Source organism: Rhipicephalus sanguineus, chromosome 11, assembly GCF_013339695.2.
Source record: "Rhipicephalus sanguineus isolate Rsan-2018 chromosome 11, BIME_Rsan_1.4, whole genome shotgun sequence".
In the NCBI taxonomy this organism is placed as follows: Eukaryota; Metazoa; Arthropoda; class Arachnida; order Ixodida; family Ixodidae; genus Rhipicephalus; species Rhipicephalus sanguineus.
Window position 1 is genome coordinate 60,728,480 of NC_051186.1, and position 21,818 is coordinate 60,750,297.

The following is a 21,818-nucleotide window of genomic DNA, read 5'->3' on the forward strand; positions in this document are numbered from 1 at the left end:
CAAACTTTCACTCCGGGCTGATATCAGTGGATTAGTGTCATCCGCATAAAGTATCGCAGTACTTTTATATATATATATATACATATATAACCTTTTATAAACCTATATATAAAAACGGGACTTTTATATATATATGCATACTTACACATATATGGTGCATGACGGCGGCGGCAAAAGCCAACCGAGACGGTCCATATAATTGCTATCGCAATAAAAATAAATACACATAAACGTACTCACATTCGTCATTCGGTGGCCTCTCCGGATTTGCTGGCAACCAGGAAGAACGAGAGAGGCGATATTTGTATTTGCATTGTTTCTGCTTTGGCAAAGCCTTGCTAGAATGTGAAGCGGAGTTTCGAATACTGGCCTCTATTGTCTTGTACGCATGGTCAGTAAGTAGGTACGTAGTAACCTTTATTCCGGTCTGGAAGAATCTTCCGCCCGTCTTAATAGGGGCAAGACTGCGGGCCGATCCCACGTAGGGACAGGGAGGCCAAGCCTGACCGCCGTATCGTGGGCCTTCTGGACATCCCAGAGTTGATCAAACCAGTCGTGGCTCTTGAGAAATGAATGAAATACTTCCTCCGTTAATCCGTGGTCCTTGTGGTGACGCAAGGTCAGTAAAAAAAAAAAAATACGGACAGGCTTCAGACAGCAGTAGGCCTACATGTCGTTGAACAAGCTTGCCGTTGGATAGTGCCCTGTCAGCATGAGATAAATTGTCAATAAAAAGAGAGCAAAATGTTTTAAATTAAGCCGTATGAACAAACGGACATAGTATCCTAATTGTAATTTCTCAACCAATCTTTCGTTTAATTTGTGATTCCAATTAATGAGAGGTTCTCTGGAATACAGCTTGAATATGCCACGAAATTAGGGCCCATGCTATCCTGCGTCTTTTCCTTGAGGTAGTTCATTCGTGCTTCGCCATGGGCGGTTTGATGAATGTGTGCCGGGTGAGTGATCTGAGAAATGGACAAAAATAGAACCAAGTGTCAGCTGCCGCAGCAAATAGACCTCCCAAAAGATTGACAGCCCGTTTCAACGCAAGCATTAACTGAACCACACCTCTTATTCCATCAAATTCCCTCTCAGGTCATTTTGAAGGGTTATGTTGAAGCTATCTTCAAAATAATTTTTGAAGTGATAAATATCTCCAACACCATAAAACACTCAAACATGTGCGTGAATTCCAGAGAAGCGCCAACGGCATCCTAAAATAACACAAAAAGCAGATTCAATTTACAGCTGTCTAATCGAAGGTTGTATGATTACAGAGGTTTATGGAGCATACGGTGTCGTGTCAGACAAAATATCACAAGTCAGGCACGTAGCCAGGATTTTCATTCGGGGGGCGGGGCGGGGGGGGGGGGGGGGGCAAGGCCTAATTGTTCGACAGAAAGTCTTTCTATGGCAAAAAGACAAAAACGTTGCCCGGGCTGGACGAATTTCGTGGGGAGGCTGCCTCCCCCTTGCCTACTTCCCTGTCACAAGTTATTCTATATTTTCGAGTATCTAGATGCCTTGCGATATCTTGTTACCACGAGGTTGCGTAAACATACATTTAAAAGTAAGCAATAGTTTTATGTTGAAACTGCTTTGTATATCTTAATAATTCAAATGATTTACGGGTTCATGTGAAATAAGACTAGTAAATAATTAGGGTGCAGGGCATATTGCGGGACTCTGGATTCATTTTGACCACATGGTGTTGTTTAGCGTTGACCTCCGCCATAGTAGACGGGTACTGTTGTAGACCCATGCTGTTCTTTTTCAGTTGGGTTTGCATTGTAGCCTACCGAGATGCGGCCGCTGTGACCACGATAAGAACGTGAGTCCTCGAGCTTCTCAGCACAACGCAGCTGCTAAGCCTCCACGACCGGATGAGCTTGAAGGGTTCGTCACTCCTGTTTGAAAGCGCAATGCGGCAATTAGAGCCAGAAATGTAGTGCAGCAAGGAAATAACACATCAGAGACCCGGAAGTCAGAAATCTGGAAGTGAGGGCACCTTGGTGGCCCATCTAGTTCGTTGTTCAATCAGTTCGCCAGTATATGTTGGAGCGAGCTTTGAATTCGCTGTGCTATGAGGTGCGCGCAGTGTGTATACTGCTTACGCGCGTCATAACAAAACCAAAAAGTCACATGGTCCCTCACGCATTTTCCAAACATGGCTTGTGGAAGAAAGCCATCTTCTTTTTTTTATCCTTGTCAGCCTTTGTGCTGTTCATGAAGGTTGGGTGATTTCTGTAATGATTACTTAGGTTCATTCGCTCATACATTGCTTTGTTATGACTATTTCTGTATGCGTTTCAGAGTTGTTATTCTAATATTTGCTGTCATGGGCCACATGCGTGTTTTTTTTTGTATTGTCGCTTTCCGCTGCCAGTACTTTTTTGTAAATTTTGTAACTTTGTAATTTTGATATTTTGCTAGGTGAAGGGGCCAGTCAAGCTGGGAGATGCAGCTTTTTCCCTTTGCACCAAACTACGTATACAGTGTAGTTTCATATACTTGTCACGTGGTTGGATGAACTCAACTCAAATCAAATCAGATCATTTGCATTGATCCTGCCCCCCGCCCCCTTCACCCGTCGCTTCATGGTGTTGAACTGCCTCCGCGATTGGCCCATCTCTGACCAATCAACAATGTAACGTGATTACGTCGTCATGTCATCATCATCATCATTAGCCTGACTGCGCTCACTGCAGGGCAAAGGCCTCTCCCATCTCCCGCCAATCAACCCGGTCCTGCGCTTGCTGCGGCCGCGTTATACCCGCAAACTTAATCTGCCCACCTCACTTTTAGATGCGAGGTATCTTATGGCAGAGTTCAATCCGGTGGTGGTGGTGGTGGTGGTGGTGGTGGTGTGTGGCGTGACCACCCTTACTGCGCATGCGCATACCCTCTCCACACACCTCCTCTCCACTCCCCCTCACCATTCCTCCTGTCCTCTTCCCCTCTCCACTCAACTCTCTCCACTCCCCCTCTCCACTTTCCTCCTCTCCCCTCCCCCTTTCCACTTTTCGTCTGAAACGCGGTCTAGACATGCCGAAATTCTCTCCTGCGCAACGCCGCGATGAGCGCCAGCTCTCCACTCACCCTCTCCCCTCCCCCTCTCCACTTCCCCTCCACACTTCCCCCCTCCCCTTTCATCCTCGCCCATGCCCCTCTCCACTTCCCCCTCTCCCCTCCCCCTTTCCACTTTTCCTCTGAAACGCGGGCTAGACATGCCGAAATTCTCTCCTGCGCAACGCCGCGATGAGCGCCAGCTCTCCACTCCCCCTCTCCCCTCCCCCTCTCCACTTCCCCTCCACACTTCACCTCTCCCCTTTTATTCTCGCCCATGCCCCTCTCCACTTCCCCTCTCCCCTCCCCCTTCCACTTTTCCTCTGAAACGCGGGCTAGACATGCCGAAATTCTCTCCTGCGCAACGCCGCGATGAGCACCAGCGCATGCGCGTCCCCTCCCCCTCTCTCTCCTCTCCTACGTTGCCCCCCTCTCGCACGCCTGTCGACCGCGTACCCCGCTCACCCTTGAAAATTAACCGCCAGGCTAGAGGAAAGACAAGACGCGCGTAGCGTTCCTCTTCGCGTTCCACGACGCGAGGTCGGTGGCATGCCCAACGAACGCCAACGGAACGCGATCGTGCAAGTACTCTGGCTTCGCATCGCCTCATGGTCCCCTTTAGCGGGAAATGGTGTAATTTTCTTTCTGCCTTCCCCTCGCATGTTTGCCTTCTCTTGGAATCCAGTCAGTTACTCTTAATGACACGCGGTTATCTTGCCTATGCGCGACATGCCCTGCCCCTGTCTATTTCTTCTTGATTTCGGCTAAGATGTCACACCTGTTTGTTCTCTGACCCACTCTGCTATCTTCTTGTCCCTTAAGGTTACACCTGTTATATGACATCGCATCATGTTATATGACATCACAGCGGTACTGCAATGTCGTCACGATCTTTGACAATCTGTGACATGACAGAAGACATCATCTGGACGCCATCTGTGATCATGGGACTTTTTGGATCATTGGTATTGACGCCGCCGCCGATCACGACGGCTGCTCTTGGCGTTTGACGAGACGTCTAATCCTTTTGTCTCAATAAAAGTCCTTATGAGCGGAGCCCGTACTAAAAATGGCCGCTAGCGTTGTTCGTAAGAGAAATATTCGGCCAATTGGGAGGCGAGACATATTATTAAAGGCATAAGCGTGGCGCAGAAACATGGCAAGTCGCCAACCAAAGGTTTGAATTCCTTGGACGAGAAAAGCGTATGCGCTACGTACCAGAAATTCGACGAATTAGAGTAATTTTCTTAAAACTGGAGGCTAGTAAGCAATACGCTATGGTTGTCTTGTGCCTCAATAACGGTTTTTGTTTCCTATTTTCCTCTTTGTTCCTATCTAACACGTGCACTCCTTTAAACCGTTGTTCTTGCATTTATTTACGCTAGTTAAAATACACAGTCCTCTTTTTCTCATTTGCGTATTTGGTAACTAGTAGTATTTAAGCTTTCTCTTCGTATCCGTGATATTTGTTTCTCTCACTGTTGCTTTCGTCAGAACATATTTACAGGATTTTTTGACAGCAGAGCTCTTATGTGAAGGTTTGCCGTGTGTCGTAGATAGAAAATCATCATCATCATGAACCGGCACGCGCTTAAATACCGCAAAAGCATTCTATACAGACGGTTAACTCGCCCAGCTGAAACGTGCCCGAGAGCTCTGCTGTGACCCTGCCTTGCGCGCATTGGCGCAAGCTGCGCTAATAATTTTTTACTTGTCCGCTTAGAAACACTGTGTAAAAGCTCATCTTGATGGTTTGTATACTACACTTGACTGTCATTTTTCGTATCTTATTACACTTGTATTTATGCACTTGAACGTATTCCTCGACTAGGAACAGCTTCGCTGTTCCCCGGCCTCTTCGTCCGTTGGCGTAGGGTGGTCACGCTGTCTTGCGGCGGTAGCGAGAGAGAGACTCGATAGGAGAGGAAGCGCTGCGCCACGCCAAGATGGGCGAGGCTAGGTGGAAAGGGTGAACGAATGAGAGGCGCACAAAATATCTCGGTAAGGGGCATCACCTTTGCTGCTTCGAGAGCGTTTGCGAAAGGAAGCTGGCAGCACTTTTTTTATGGCGATAGCAGTTATATGGACAGTCTCGAGGGGTTTTTGCCGTCGCCGTCATGTCCCTCTCGTATAAAGTCCCAATTGATAAGATCCCCCGCGCATCGCATGTTCTACCGCGGGTAAAAGCGCGCGAGCGGGGCCAACGAACGCGGCCGAAGCAGAGATCAAACGAGCCGGCCCATTTCCGTCGCTCGGAAGGTGCATGCGATAACATCACCCCGCTCGGGAGGCCTGCCACCAAAGCAGACAGGAAACGCGCCGCCTGTGTTTAATGAACATGAAAAGACGCGAGGAGGAGGGGGGGTCGCGCGAGCAGCAACATTGAACTTTGGATCTAAGGGCACGGTCGCGATCGCTGACGCGCGCGCTATCTCGACAACCATCACAGCGGGCGGCTTGTTTACATAGCCACTTCACGCTCTCAACGCGAGGTGACTATGCGGAGAGCATCTCTCCCTGGAGTGGCCGTATTCTCTTACACCAGCCTTTTATAGTTACGCGATATCGGATACAAAACAGCTAGCTGCCAGCCTCACTTCATATAATACTACAATTTGTTGCTATCGCATTCATTGCTGCGCCCTTCCGATTTAACCGTGATTTTTTTGTTTCTTCCCTCCATGCATTCAGAATTACCAGACACAGTCAAGCAACTGATTGTAACCTTTTTGTCGGGGGCATCTCCACTATCCTGAGAGAAGTCTTGGTTCTGAATCCTCAAGCAGCGACAGTTTCGCTAATCGGTTACGATAGAAATGTGCTTGTTTGGGCCGCTCATCCCAGCATTCCTTTGCGCAATACATACGTCACTTCCGCTACTCTCACGAACGCATCCGGACTGACCGACCCCTTCTTACCTTGCTTTTATTTGAAACATGAACATTTTAAAAATGTACGATCATGCAAATTGTTTACTCACAACTGCACCGCTTCATGCAAGCTGCATACGTCGGGAAGCTGTTCCCACTTCTTACGCAGAGATTGCCAGGAAGAGTAGTGCAGACGCCTTTTTGTAACGCAAAAAACCATCTGTTGTTGTGAAATGTTGAGCACTTTTGAGGATATGCTTTCCAACTGCAAATCGCTTTGGGCATTTGATGAGCTGCAAGTGCAAGCAAATTGTTAGCCTAAAACGGAAGATTCCAAAGAAGTAAGTTATGTAGATTTGGTAAAAACAAAGCCTTTTCATATCTGCTCAAAAAAAAGGAAAGAAAAGAAATAAGGCAGCATGATACGCTTCATTGATTTACGGCGTAGTGTCCAATGAACAGTTTTAATTTTGCTTCGCAAATAGGTTCTAGCCAGGGTGCGCAAGATCAAAAAAGTTTCCTGAAGCGGAAAAATTGCGGATCAATCATTCATATGGCATGAAGTTACGAAGAGAACATGTGTGCAATTTTTTTAAAAGAAATGTTCCCCGTTACCTTCGAACTTATTCTGTGTCGCGATTCAAACCAGGATACGTCGTCTTTTCTTTCAAGGTCGGTCACCATGTACTACTTGAGCTAACGAGACGGCTATCAGGTCCTGGGTCAAATGTGAAATCTTCGGGAACTCGAGACACTCGGACACTGAAAACAAATCGTTTCTCTGAAAGACGTCTTTATCAAAATCTTCATTTATAAATATTGCCACAGAGGATGGCTTATACATGATGGCATGTGGCACGTAAGTGTGCGTAGCAGTGTCCATTTATTGCTATGGGAAGACACTGTGTGTTCTGTTTCCGCTTACCTACTGAGTTCAGGGAGGTTAGTGCAGACTTTAATACTTTGGCGGTAAAGGGATTACCTCTTAGCCGCATCTGCAATACTTTTATTACTTTTAGAATGGGCCTCGTTACGGATACTATTGTGGCACAGTCAAGGGGTAACCATATGAATGGAACAGATCATTAAACAATTGAAAGCGTACGTAGCGTTACTTAGAATGTTGAGTGCAACCGCAGTAATTATGAAATACACAGAAAGCGAATAAAAGTGGACGAGAAAACAACTTGCTGCAAGAAAAGACCTCTGGCACAACCTTTGCAGTACGCGTGCGATGCTGTAGGCCTGGTCCTCACATTGCTTTGTTTTCTCTTTATCGCGTGATTACCGCACTTAAATTAAATCGACAAATAACACCCTGTTGCTTTCGGTGCCTTTAATGTCCTCTTCTTTGGCACAAGAGCACAACGTCATATTAAATTGCATGGGCCTATTCTGTGATGCACAGTTGTATTATTGTTGCAATTAGATAATCTAAGCGGTATACGAGAATGCACGTTTTAAATAATGTAACATAATAACTGCAAATATTACAACGTGTTGTAATACAGAATTACAAGCAACATGCAACAACATTTTTTAAAAAATTACCGGCGATCACGCTACTCTCTAATGTCCGACGTGAGCCAGCTGTAGGCATGTTTTCAGATGGCCTGCCTCTGCATCAGAAGAGTGTCGCGTAGCTTGAGGCGCGCGATACGAGCGCCTATACATGTAAGGAACAACAAAGGACGCTCAAATCAGGAACTGGCACCTAAGAGCTGAGCTCCAGAAGTCTATAATAAACGCAAACGAGGATGTTTGCGATTTGCATACTATGCAGCGTTTTTAGCCTCGGGTTACCGCTGATATTTCGATCTGTGCTTTGCGCTGGCGCTTTAAAGGTCAGGGTCAGTGCACTGGTTTCACGCTTCTATTAGCAGGTTCAAATTCGTTAAATGTTATATAAGACACACCAGGAATGCTTTTGTTTTTAGAGAGAGAGAGAGAGAGAGAGAATTTATTTGAAGGGCAGAGAGGTCGGCCTGAGCTAGTGCGCTCTAGCCTGCTACTCTGCACAGGGGAAAAGGGAAAGGGGAAAAAAGGAGTGATGAGGGGTGATGATGGGGAGAGGAAAGAGTTATGCGTATATACAATATTACAATAACCACGTGACTTAGTGGTTTCGCTATAGTCTTGTGTCCAGTTCTGTGCTCTTGAGAAAATCTATCACAGCCTTGATAGCAGTTGGTGACTTTGTATGGTCGCACATAGCTGACAAAATACCCGTCTCGCTTAGTGTTGCCACACCTATTCCTGCCAACGTTGAAGTTAATCTACACCTTAGCGAGTGGCATTACATTTTACTGATGTCGTAATAGAATGTGTGCAAGCTGCGTGGACAATTCTTTTCTAGAATTTTGTTTGCTACCGTCATAGAGAAAATTATACTCACGTAAACAGAGAGCCTGACAAACTGTCTCTGATGCGAAGACCATTATCTTTCCTCTGCAAGCAGTGTGCTCCAGCATCTTGCAACGCCTGTCAGTAATATCAAAACTCCAAGCAGGATACCTCTCTCCACAAGTGTGTATGGCCACCATTAGACATATTTCAGGCTTCGTATTATTGATAGCTGAAAAAATGAAATACTTTCGTAAGCGTCTGTAAGGTTTTGGCAAAATGAACGTATAACGCAGTTCTGGTGGTGATATCAGACAGTGTCCCAGGGGTTTAACTATACAATGTTTTCAGTACTCTCATAGGAGCGATACGAAAGAGCAAAAGAGAAAGAGAGAGAGAGCGAAAGACGAAAACTTCAGTTTTGCACCGACGTGCGTTGTCAGAAATACGTGAACAACACGCAAAGCAAGACGTGATCCTGCTTTATTATTGGTTGTACTACTCAGCTGAGTCGACATTGAGAAAATGGAAATGCGATCAGCCTGTGAACCATATCTTGAATATTATGCACATGCTGATTTAACGAAAATTTTGCTTGGGGATGCGTTTTGTTTCCATACATAGTTTATACGTTATCCAGCAGGCTGCTTGCTACTTAGGCGAAATCTATTTTATATATTTTTTTAAGTAACGCTTGTGCTCTAACTACCCTTTCATTTTCTTTCTCGCTCTTTCTTTCTTTCTCTTTCTGCCTCTATCTCTATCTCTTTCTGTATTTCTCACTTCCTCTTTCTTTCTTTCTTTCTTTCTTTCTTTCTTTCTTTCTTTCTTTCTTTCTTTCTTTCTTTCTTTCTTTCTCTCTCTCTTTCTTTCTTTCTTTCTTTCTTTCTTTCTTTCTCTTTTTCTCTCTGTATCGTTCTCTGTGTCTTTGCATGATTTTCTTTCTTTCTGTCAGTCTTCCTCTTTCTGTTTGTTTCCTTTCTTTATCTCTATTTCTCTCTCTCTCTCTCTTACTTCCTGTGCTATGCTTTAATCTCTCCCGTCCTCCTTTCCCTCCTCCTCATCCTAGCAACTCTCCTCCTCACCATTTCTTCCCTTTCCCACCCCTGGCTACACTATACCATACAAGCATGTTGTGTTCTGCTGGCGTGCCTGGATAACCGAGTGGTTACGATACTCACCTTCGGATCGTGGGGCACGCGGCTTCGAATCCTGCCTTGTTAAGAAATCTTTTTGCGAACAATTGTCCTTCTTTTTCTATCTATTCCTTTCTCTCTCTCTCTCGGTACTTGTTCGCTCGCCTGTCCGAGTTATCGTATCTCACGCCGGACAAATCAGCGCGTCGAGAGAGCGCGCACTGCGCACACGTTCGGGAAGCGAACTTCAACGAAGCAGATGGCACGTCGGCTGAGTTATTGCGTTGCACGCGTTAGAAATGTAGAGGCCACTCTTGATGATGATAGTTTATGTGAACGCAAAACGGCATAACGAAAAGCATTAGCAGCTCCGCTGTAAAGATACTCGACCCTCTGTCCCAATGCCTACCGCTCCACCGCTTCGAAGCCGAGCGCGCTTACCACAGCGCCACCACTGCATTATCGTCACAACAGGCGATGTTGGCGCAGTGGTGTTACTATACCGGTTTCCTAAAATTAACTAGAGGCGACTCTGGCGCTGCGATCGTTCAGCTACCATGGGAATGATGGGTAGTACACAAATTTGCCTAGTCTTCGTGCTTGCGGCTTCAAACGTACTTGTGACTTTGTTTATTGCTGTGTTTTGGCGTTCCTTTCGGATAAAAGAATCGACCGTTATGAACTTCGTGACCAGGTTTGATTTGGCGAGCCTAAAAAAGTTAAAGTGGTGAAGTGGAACTGCTGACTTTTGCTGAACTTTCTTTTGCGACAAAGCGGATGCAGCCGACGCGCAGCCAAACGGAGCCGAAAGAACGAAGTTTAGACAAATTTGTGTACTACCCATCATTCCCATGCTGGCTGAAGCGTCACGCGTTGCAGCTCCCATAGACACTAGCGCCAGAGTTCCCTCTAGTAAGTATTGTAGGAAACTCTATGTATACCCGTGTGACGCACCGGTGTCATTGCACCGTACTCAGGGTAGCGATAGCAGTGAATGACTGTGCACGTTATTGGGCTCTGCCTGGCGCGGTTAGTCAATAGATGGCACTGCAGCTCGCCGTGTTAGGTCAGCAGCCCTTCGACCTGTGATTCGCGTTTGTCTGCGATGAAACGCTCTCCATGTAGGATAACTAGCTAGAAATAATGGTTCTGTGTGCATTATGTATACTCACGTTGACACCTTTTTTTGCATTCACGCAGAGTAGGGAAACTGTTGCCTCCGTCAACGCAAGAGCGAGGTGGCACCGATTTACAACGCCCTGCATTATTGCTATAATACCAGGCCTCCGTCGACTTGTGGCATGGGGCAGTAAGCGGCGACTGCGTGCACACCTTCGGAACATGATGATGTAACCCTGCAAGGATCATGGTTAAATATGTGGTACGTAAATTTTCTCATCTCAGTATGTGCGTCGCGAATCGTTCATATGCCGAAAACCTGATCATATGCTCAAACCATATGCGCTATTACTGGCTCGTGGCGCTCTGTTTAGAGAAAAAGGGCCAGGCCAGAGCAACATTCTGAATTATGACAATTAGTATTCCTGATGATATTGTTACTGGATAATATTTATTTCAAAAATATGTCTTTTTTGTTTTTTAAAGTATTTTAGTGGTGGTGGCATGAAAGTTTCCTTTAAAAGCCACTAATTTTAAGCTGCGAGAAATATTTTGGGGTTTCATGAGGGCGTATAGCCCAGCAAGTACCTGTTTCCAAAAGGACAGAGTAGAAGGAAGAGCTATTTTGGCGTTTGCTTAATTCGCTTAAAGCTACCTTTCTTCTCTTCCGTGTCTAGAACTGTAGCGTATGTGTTATGCGTCAATCAACTAACATTGACGGAAGATAAAAGCTTCTACGAAAGCTTAAGAGTAGTAAGACTGATTAGAAATATTCATGCGATCCCAGGCCAGTTTGCTGGAGCTGCACGTCACCTATAAGTTCGGCCGTTGGACTGCGTATTGCATGAATACATGTTGAGATGGTATTAAAATTAATTCAAAAGTAGTGTTCTTCAATATGTTTTGTTATTGCCGACACTGTATATGCAGTAACTGTAGGGATGTCACCGTTGACCAGATAAATATCCAGGGTCTTCTCTTCTACGGCGCCCTCATAATCTTATCGCAGTTTTAGCACGTAAAAGGTCATACTCTTCATCTTCCTATTATGTTTATTATTAGGTTCCTTACATCTATGGCAGCCCTCAACCATCCACAGAATACAAAGCCTTTATAATGCCTACTGCTTTGGCGCTGACGTATTTCTTAGATCACAATCATTGTTTTATCCGAGATTTGTGCGGTTTTACCATAACATCGCACACTGTACAAATCCATTTTTCCTTTGTCTTTTAGCCTACCTAGTGCCTTGCTGTATGAGATTTTTATTTATAACTTTCTTTCCTTTTTCTCAGTGGGGTGTTGTGATATTTTGTCGTGTTTTCGTGACTTCTTGTTTTACGTCTTTCCGCTTTACTGTTGCTATTTTTTTTCTGTAGGCTGCCTTTGTATTACAGCCTATTATAAGTGATTTTTGTTACTTGCGCCACCCCAATGACATTCCCGTTGTTCCTGCGTGAGTTAAATGAATGATTTAATTATTACTATTCTTACTATTCTTGTACCACAGACTCTATATATTGGGTTGTTTATATTAGTGATTCTTCGTGTGCTCTTTGTGCAAACATTTGATACCGGAAGGGACGCACTGGAGCTGATGTCCGGGAGGACTCAGTGCATTCTTATGAACGCTCAATTATTCGTCCAAGGAAATCTGCAAAAAAAGTGCACCTTGCAGAATACCTAGCATTCAAAGACTATAAAACATTACTGGAATGCAAGATATGCCTTAAATATCTCTGGTTAAACATTAGGAGACATTTGTACAAGGGAGTGCTGCTACAAGCGTTGGTAACACGATACAAATATATAGGCAATAACGAGGAACGAAAAAAATTGTCCGGTGACAGGTGAAATGCCAGACTGAAAATATATCAATATAACATTACTAGAATAAACGTCGGGGTGATTATTTGTGGACACATCATTTTTACATGTTATACCAATAACGATACACGTAACCGTTAGCATTGGGTCATAGTGGAGAACTGTGAGTAGGCATGTTCTAAAATGAACATGTGTCATTCAGAAGTGTTGTTTATCCAGTGGTATGTCCTATACGGACGCTCCTAATTGATTGATGAAGCGTCCGCATTTATCCAGCATATGGAGCTTATTTACTGATTTCCATATTCAAAAGAAGTTTCATGCAGAATGAGTTAGAATTCCTGTTATCGCGACCACTACCACGGCCGCTCCATTAAAAAAAGAAGTGTGGCCTGTTGCGTGCCCCGAAAGCGGCGGGAGCCGCCTAGTTTAGCGTGTGGCCGCTGTGGCGCCAGAATAAGGGTCGGAGGAAGGGTGTTTAAAGAAAACACTAGTATCCCTGCGTTGCGGGTGTTCTCAGGAGCCTCGAACTCGTCTAAAATAATATGGGCGATAAGGTCATCAACACTCCTGTAAATGTATCGTTTTCTTCGGAAACAAAGATATCTTCTTTTATCATTTGCCATTTAACGTAATTCAGTGTCATACGAAAATTCTTGGTCGGTGATGTTGACATCTGTTCTTGTCGTTCAAGGACACCGAGAAACGCAGCGACTCCTCGCCATGCCCATGTATGCCGGGATACGTTTCACGCAGAACAGAGCCCTCGTTTTTGTTTCTTTTTTGCTATAAAGATGCATGGCTGTAAGTGTAATAGTGCTAACGCGGACGAAACTGTCAACACTTGTGCACGTGTATTTCAGCGCGACGCAACAGGCCGCCGCTTTATTTTTATCGAGCGGCCGTGACCTATAAATACTCCTGACCTGCATAGGTAGCCAGGCTTTTATGGGAGCGCGTGCGCCAGCTTTCGTTAACCTCTCGCAATTGGCGTCACTTCTAAAAACTCTTCGTCTGCTACTCGGCGGCCGTTTGTACGGCGATGAAGTTGGAATGCTCGTTTTTTGCGACGAATTGACGGAATATATGTGTCCGTTTAGAAACATAGACAAAAGCTTAAGCAAAATATTCAGGTTTGGTTAAGTCAGGAGGAATGAACAGTTTGGTGTCACGGCAGAAATAACGAACTAGAACAGGCGCGCTGGAGTGGGAACATCCGTGCAGGTCAGGATTTCCATCAGACCGTTATCACGACATTCTATCTTTACCGTTGCCAATGTGCCTTATAATTTATGCTGTTTTGTACTGTGTACATCCAATGCGCTTTTCAAACAATTTTGATAAATGTTTGATAAACTTGGATAGCATACTATGTGAATTCAGATATTTTCACACTGCAATTTTATAACAAGAAAAAGTAGAACGAAAATGTCAAACCGTTAGTTGTCTTACTTCCTTCCAGCAACTTCATTCCTGAAACAGTGAAAATAATATATCAAGAGTGCAGTTTATGCTTGCGTAATAGGCGATTTCAGCATACGTTTCTGAATATACTTTCTTATCTCCCTTCTATTTTCACATATATTTTACTACTTCCATATATTGCTCCAATGTTCTGCATTCTGACTTTTTCGAACTGGACATGCTACACACCTAGCATCAATGGCCTGTCAAAGTGGATTGCACACGCGATTCCGCCCAACTGAACTACTATGAAAATGAATACTTGCACTCCAGATCCTGATCGTGCTAGCTATTTACCTATAGTACTTGGGATGGTACTTTACCATGGGGGCGTATTATGGAAACAAAAATAAAGGTTCTGTATAGTGGCTCCACCATTAGTCATCCAGAGTGGCGTTAACAAAACAGCGTCTTAAGAGTCAGGAGAATGCAACCTTAGGCCTGCGCTTATCCACAGCTTGTCTTTTTATGCACTTTTCCTAGCATAGGATTGCATTGTTTGTAAAGCAGCCACGAGGCTGTAACGAATCGTTCCTCTACGTGGTAGCGCTTGTGTGTTCAGCTACGAAACGATTGCTACACAATAGATATTGTCAGAAGCTTAAAAAATGCATGTCAAGTGTCCTGCGATACGCTGGTTTTCCAATTTAGCCTCATGAGAATTCCTATAGCGCGGAAAGATTTCGTGCGTTTTCAATGCTTATCGTAGGAAATTAGGTTGGTTGCGTCAGGAATGCCTTGTTTGTGTTCTGCTTTGGACTAGCGGAAATGCGAAAAAGTTCCTTTAAGAATACGGAGGGTGCAATAAGAAATACGTCGTAGTGGCTAGCTATTGGTTACCAGCAATTTGTCTGATATATTACGACAGTGTAAGCAAGTGAAGTAAAAGGTAGCGTTAGTTTATATTTCTGGCAGTAAAGGGTGGTAACAGTTACAAATAGTACTTATATGCTCAACTGATAGTATTGTAAACGTTGTGAACTGACCGAAATTACCACTACCAAAGGTGATCTCGTGTTATCCATAGATCGGGCCGCTCAAATTTCTAAAGCATATTCGAGGAATCAAAGAGAGAAACTCCTAACTTACGTATTGGAATAATACTCTACCGAGCAATTTGAAATAGCTGCCTTACAAAGGACGTTATATTGTAATCGCTTGTAAGCTCTAAAGACACATCAGATATTTACGAAATATATCAGTTAGGTAGAATAACAACAAAACAGAAAAACCCACAGGGTCCCTTTTGCATTAGCCTAAGGTGACTCGAAGGCTGAAGCCTTTTGTAGTGTCTATTTCAGGGGTCTAAACCTCACCTCAAGTAAGCGCCCCGCAGTCATGGGCGGAGGTAGTAACGACGGTTAGACCGGGAAGGGGGGGGGGGAAGGGTAGTTTGAAGCAAATGTCAGGTAACGTTGCTATTTGAAAGAAGGCCTTTCCCATCTCATGTATGGGTCATTTCTCAAGTGGTCCGGTTTTGCGAAACAAATCGATGACTGCAATAAGGACGCTCATTCTTAAATATACAGTCTTCGTTCTAAGGTTTTTAGCATATGAATACTCCATGGGCGTAACTGATTTCAGTGCTTGAGACTAGCCATGTCAGTGTATCTGATGGACATATTTAAGAAAACTAAAAATATATGGGACGAAGACAGGCACGTGCGAGCCGGGCCGCTTGTGAGTGGTCTGCAGGTGGCTTGTTTGAGACCCCTGCTCTATTTTTTCATCATCGTCATTGGAAATCGAAATGTCACGTGAGTAGCTACACACATTTTTAATATGTGGCTGATGAAGAAGAAGATGAATTATAGCTTAGCCCTTTGAGATGGTTTGGCAGCTTTCAACCAACCACTTGTTATACAATTCAGATGGTGTGACGTCTCGTGTACGCACGCTATACTATATCGATTGACGAGACTCCTTGCCCGCCTGAAGACAGTGTAGGGCCTTTTTCCGAAGTGGTCTCAAGCAGTGCCTGTGCTCCCTTGTAAACTGCTCCACTACCATGCAGAATACCTGCAATCAATTCCGTCTCGGGCACTGATTTTATTTATCTGATTTTATTAGGTTACGTGAGGTTTTGTACCGCACGACGCGTTCTTAAGGCCAGCATCTGATCAAGCACTGAAGGATTTCGCCTTAATGAAAACAAGTTGAGATCAAACTGTTGCCTATCATTAGCTTTTTCGAACACTTATATGCTCACAGCTTGGAAGACCACAGTTTGTGCCGAGCTGTATGCACCTTGTTGAGAAGAAAATTCGGCAGATCGCACGCCTTGTGTGAATCGGTTTCATGCGAAGCACTCAGCGAATAGTTGTCTATGCTGCATTTATTGGTTTTGACCCAAGCGTTACGAGGTGGATCGACGTGTTTTCGCAAATGGAGGAGTTGTGTGCAGATCGTGGGCTTACCAGGCACGCCGACTACACTGACGTTTATATGGTAACCTATGGTCTGATGCAGTACTAGCACTCACGTTAGAGCACATACGTCTTTGTTAACAAAAAGAAGTGCACGCTACGGTGCGATGATATGAATATCATGCGTAACTTTCATTAGCATATTCCTCCGGGGTCGAGCAACGCTTGAATATAGCTTGCTGAGTAATAGGAATACAAATGTAATGTTTATTAGACTTCTATAAAAGCGGCGCCAACACTGAATCTACACGTGACATTAGCCCTGCACGACGCCTGTATCATAGAACACATGTAATCTTTATTGCTTTGTTACAATATTTGATAGCCAGCGCTGCTACCACAATTGACGTTGCACCGACATTACGCCTGCAAAGTATCTTTATCCAAAGCAGTTTCAAGACGTGGCGTGGCTCCGTGGTGGAATACCTGACTGCCACGCAGAATGCTTGGGTTCGATTCCTGATGGGATCCTGATTTTGATTCTTTGCATTCGTCGGGTCGCCGATTTCGGTTTTTCTTTACGCTGTCGTGTTTAAATTACCAGTGTTTCTTCTCGCCGTTCCTGGGAGGATATAAACTGTGAATCACCTATGGCGCATACCCACTTATACCGCGGGCCGTGGTACACGGGTACGTGCTACACGAGGCCGGAGGAAAGGGGTTGATGACGTACGTGACAGGTATTTCACGTTATTCATGTTATGACTAGAGAGCCATGCTCGTCAAACTCTCTTACCCTTCCATGCTAATTTCGGTCTACACCAAGCTATATAAGGACGCCATCACAAGAGCACCCTGACGTAAGCGGCTAGATAGATAGATAGATAGATAGATAGATAGATAGATAGATAGATAGATAGATAGATAGATAGATAGATAGATAGATAGATAGATAGATAGATAGATAGATAGAAACGCTCAAAGTGCCTTGGATGATTTGCTGTTTCGCATTTAAAATTTAGCGCAGCTTGCAAAAAGTCGTGCAAGGCTGGCTCACAGCTCAGCTGGTGGACACATTTCAGGTTACCCCGCCACGGTGGTCTAGTGGTTATGGCGCTCGACTGCTGACCCGCAGGTCGCGGGATCGAATCCCGGCCGCGGCGGCTGCATTTTTGATGGAGGCGAATATGTTTGAGGCCCGTGTACTTAGATTTAGGTGCACGTTAAAGAACCCCAGGTGGTCGAAATTTCCGGAGCCCTCCACTACGGCGTCTCTCATAATCATATCGTGGTTTTGGGACGTTAAACCCCAGATATTATTATTATTATTACGTTTCAGGTTATCTTGTTAATCATCTGTATAGAATAATTAGGTGGTGATTGAACGTGTTCCGGTTCATGACGATGATAATTTCCTATCTACGACGCACGGCAAACTGCGACCATAACAGCTCTACTCTAAAACTCCTATAGCGAGTATATGTCAAAGAAACTGGGCAAATCCCACTACGTTTCAGCTTCTAATGATAACCATCTGTACAGAATGCTTGGACGGTGACTGAGGGCGTGTCGATTCACGATGATGATAAGTTAGTGTCTACGACACACGTCCAACCTCGACCATAACAGCTGTGCTGGAATAGCTGAAGTTGTACCCCCCGTAGCGAAGGCTTAGAACCCTGGAATGGGCCGTACTCCCCAGCGCATTCAGGTGGGTTGTCCTCTTCGGCTCCTTTCCGAAAGAATGCCACTCGTGCTGGGAGTCCGTGCACCGCCTTTACTGGCGCCATCGCTCATCGTGGCCGAGTGCCGTCCAACAAACGCCGTTACACCTCAAATATCTGTATTATTGTATCCATCCATGCATGCTATACCATTAATTGCTATATTATGAATTTGCCTAATTGATGCGTTATTTTATCAAAGCGCAGTGTGTCTACCGCCGTTCTCTCACTGTGATATATATACTAGGTGTGTTAAGTCGAAAGCCTTATATGCCCTATGAAACGGGAAAATTGACCGTGGGTGTCGGCGGCGTCCACACGAGTGATGCAAGAAATCATTGCTACGCGATGACCTCATTATGACGTCACATGAAGAAGTCTTCACATAGCATGGTGGCTTATTCAAAGGTGGGCCAACCACGGAGGTGGTGCAAAACCAGGTGTCACGTAGGTAGCTTGGAATGCCTGCTATCATAGAGGCAGTGTAAAACCACGGCCGGTGCTTTCGGAGGGGGCGGGGGAGGATCAATGCATTGAGTGAGACTTCAAAATGAAGAAAATGGTTCTCGCCTTCGAGTCGTTTTGGGAGAATGCATAATGAACCCTGTGCGTTTTTTTTTTCTCACACAGCAATATGTGTACCACTGTACCGCCGCTGTGGTACCGTAGTTAAAGCGCTCGGCTGCCGGCCTTATGGTCGCAGGTTGGATCCCAGCCGCGGCGGTTGCATTTACATGAAAGCAAAATGCTACAGGCCTGTGTACCTAGATTTTTGTGCATCTTAGAGAAGGCCAGTTTGTCAAAGGTTCGCGGGGCCTCCACTATGGCGTGTACCATAATCATATCATGTTTTTGGCACGTAAAAACTCAAATTGTTGCATTACTGCTTGACGTGTGGGCAACACTAAATGTGGGTAGCTGTTGCGACGTGAGAATTGACAATTGTTGAACGACAGCGCAAGCAACTGGAATCGAAGGCACCCATTCGCGTGAGGTGGCAACTGTTGCTCTGGATGAGCAATATATCCCCTTCAGGCGCGAATTATGATGCACTGTCTGCAAATGTCTCAAATTCGCACAACGCAATTCTAAGGCACTCAATATTACATTCCAAGAAAGAAAATAAAGTAATATGCTGTTTTGTGCGAGTTTTGCTAATTAATCCTAATTAGAGAATAATTGAATATTTAATTACTCTGCAGTCAGTCATGTTCCATTTTTATATAAGAATAAGGAAATTGTTGGCTTAAAATCCGTGCGCAATTTGTTCTTGGTTATGTTCATTTCGTGCGGAGAAAAATAATACTGATGACGTTGGTCCTGGAATGCGGCACGTCGAACAACCCGTCGAACATCGTAGTGCCTTCACCAAAGTGATCGGTTATGGTCATACTTAGCACATTGAGGTTAAGTAAAGACACGTTGACTATGCAGAAGGTTCAATTGATGCTATGCACAATGTATCTTGCCCTTTCTTTCCGACTAGTCCAAAAAACTGGCAAAAACAAGTTGCGTCCACATATGTGGACGTTGCGCCTGAAGGGGATATTGATATCTACTTGAGAAAGCCTGGCTTCGAAATCAGAATGCAGGAACGTTGTGCCCCTGTTTAAGCAAAAGAGCAAGAATAAACGCTAGCAGGACTCGTGATGTCAGTTCGCTAGGATCGGCAAGGCAACCTCCTAAGACGCCGCTCTACCGCTCTCCGGGGCCCAGCGTGCTGTGCCACTTGTTAGGGATTATTGCCCCGCAGCGCTCGCAGCAGGCGCAACCAAAGCGACGCGGCCCGTAGTAGTGCTTGCACGTCACATGAGTACGGTTTATTTCTCTATTATATTTTCTACGAGTAGGCTATAAGATTTTCGCGTAATGCTCTCTCCTTGTGCTTTACCTTCCTCCATGATCGACGCCGAGAGAAAAATTGGCAGCGTATCTGCGTGCTTCGCTGCAAATGTCGTCGAAAGACGATAGAAGAGGCTCTGCGTGAGATATGGACGCCATCTGGCAATACGTCGGGAAACATGAGTGCTCTGTTGCGGGCTGGTAGTCCCGGCGCAGCACCAGGCGAAGACCGGCGGTGACCAACGCGACCGGCGGGGACGCCAGCCAGCCCGAACACGCGGTTTGGCGCGAAGCGCTGAAGCAGACAAAACGTCCGCACTCAACGAGTACTCTCCACACACTCTTTTATGTACACATCGCCTGGGTAAAACAGGAATTCCAGAGCGGCGCCCCATGGCATTCGTACAGTGCAATACAGAACCGAAACCGAAACACAACAATGAGCTCGTGCAGAGGGCACGGAGAAAGGCAAGTTTCAGCGCAGTCGCATTTTCAGCGCAGCTTAAGAAACTAGGGTCCTTAGAATTACGTATGAATGCATTTTCTATTAAAGGAACACACCACCTAATATTTACCTAGTGATGTTGCGCCTCAGATATGCGTTGCGTAATATTTACTTTCTGATCGACAACGTTCACAAGTATCAACAGCCATACCAGTTCAAGCTGGGTGGGCGGTAAGCAAGTGGTTCAACTTTGGCCAGGTGGCTGAATCGAGTGACGTGCCGACAAACAGAAAGACAGACCAAAATTTCTCCGTTTAAGTATCCCAAGAAAGACTATCGTCTTTAAAATCTCCCTTGGCTTGATTGGTAGGTTGCCCTCGTGGCTTGTAACGAAAAGATTTCACTTACAGCTGCTTATAGAGCAAGGAGCTGAGGAGAGAAAAACGGCCATTTCTTTTAGGTTCTTTGTAGTTCGGTTTGTCAGCAATGCATGCACAAGGACTCAAGTTCGTTTTGTCATGTTCTCGTTGCAGCATTATTGCTTCTTTTACATTTCTTGTGAATGATTCACACCTAATACGGGATTTAGTTCAAAAGCCGTTTTATTAGAACATTTATTCATATACCAAATGTACCGCTAATCAGAATATTCATACAGTGAGCCGTGTTCTATAGTCCCTCCAGATATGTGCTGTTGTTCCCATTGTTCTCCCACATGTTCTGCGCACTTGTGGCGATTTCATTTGCCCTTTTTTTGAACCACTCACTACGTCATTTTCTGTATCGCTTTTTTTTCGTGAAGGCGCGATTATTTTGTTTCAGTCATTGTATAATGCAGTGAAGATGCTGCAGCTATAGAGTAATTGGCTAGAATGCATATTTTGAGGTGGAGCCTATTTGAATTAATAATGTCGGTTGTTTGTACCTGCCACTTTGCATGTACTGCTGCCTTAGATTGACAAGAGGCACAAAAATGAAAGCCATATAATCTCAGGCTCTAGATTCGGTTGCCACTACTAATGTACACGGACACTTTATAAAACTCAGTAGTGCTTATTCTGCATTTGCCCCGTTCTTGTTGATGCAATATCTCTAACAGTCTAGCAAATATCTCTAAACGTTACCTCTAGAAAGTGCTCCAAATTACTTTCTAAACGTTCGCCTTTCTTGGCTTAAATAATAAATGTGTGCGAGCGCAAATCTGCGGCCAGCCTGATTACTTCACGATGAATACGTAAACACGCGTAAGCGTTGATGACAATTAAGGGCAAGACACACATAGCGCAAGTTAAGCCAGTGTATATTTTGTCTTCACGTTTCTTTCGCTTCTTTTAAATACTTATATGCATAACCAGCTCGTCCAACTAGGTTTCGCAATCAACTTGGTTTACCACCGCAGTGCTTCCTATTGAATAGAGAGGTTCTTTTGCCACCCTGCGAGCCCAACTTGTGTTAAAATGAAAGGATGTTCCCCTGAAGACTACATACACGTACAGAAATTAGCACTCTGGTATAGAAGGCAGATTTTATTTGACTGCACGCTTTTATTAGAGTGATTTTTACTTAAGTGTAGCTTGAAAGAACTTCACGCCTTTATCATCCGCTATTTTCTT

The 21,818-nt window shown here is 44.8% G+C and overlaps 1 long non-coding RNA gene across 1 annotated transcript; it reads right to left on the minus strand.

Moving 5' to 3' along the window:
* Nucleotides 1–6,049: 6,049 nt before the first annotated feature.
* On the minus strand, nucleotides 6,050–14,350 carry LOC125756304 (uncharacterized). The gene is made up of 4 exons (XR_007414352.1): nucleotides 14,152–14,350; nucleotides 10,591–10,773; nucleotides 8,335–8,514; nucleotides 6,050–6,232 (listed from the first exon to the last, which is right to left on the minus strand). It is a non-coding gene; the product is annotated as an uncharacterized LOC125756304 (long non-coding RNA).
* Nucleotides 14,351–21,818: the final 7,468 nt, after the last annotated feature.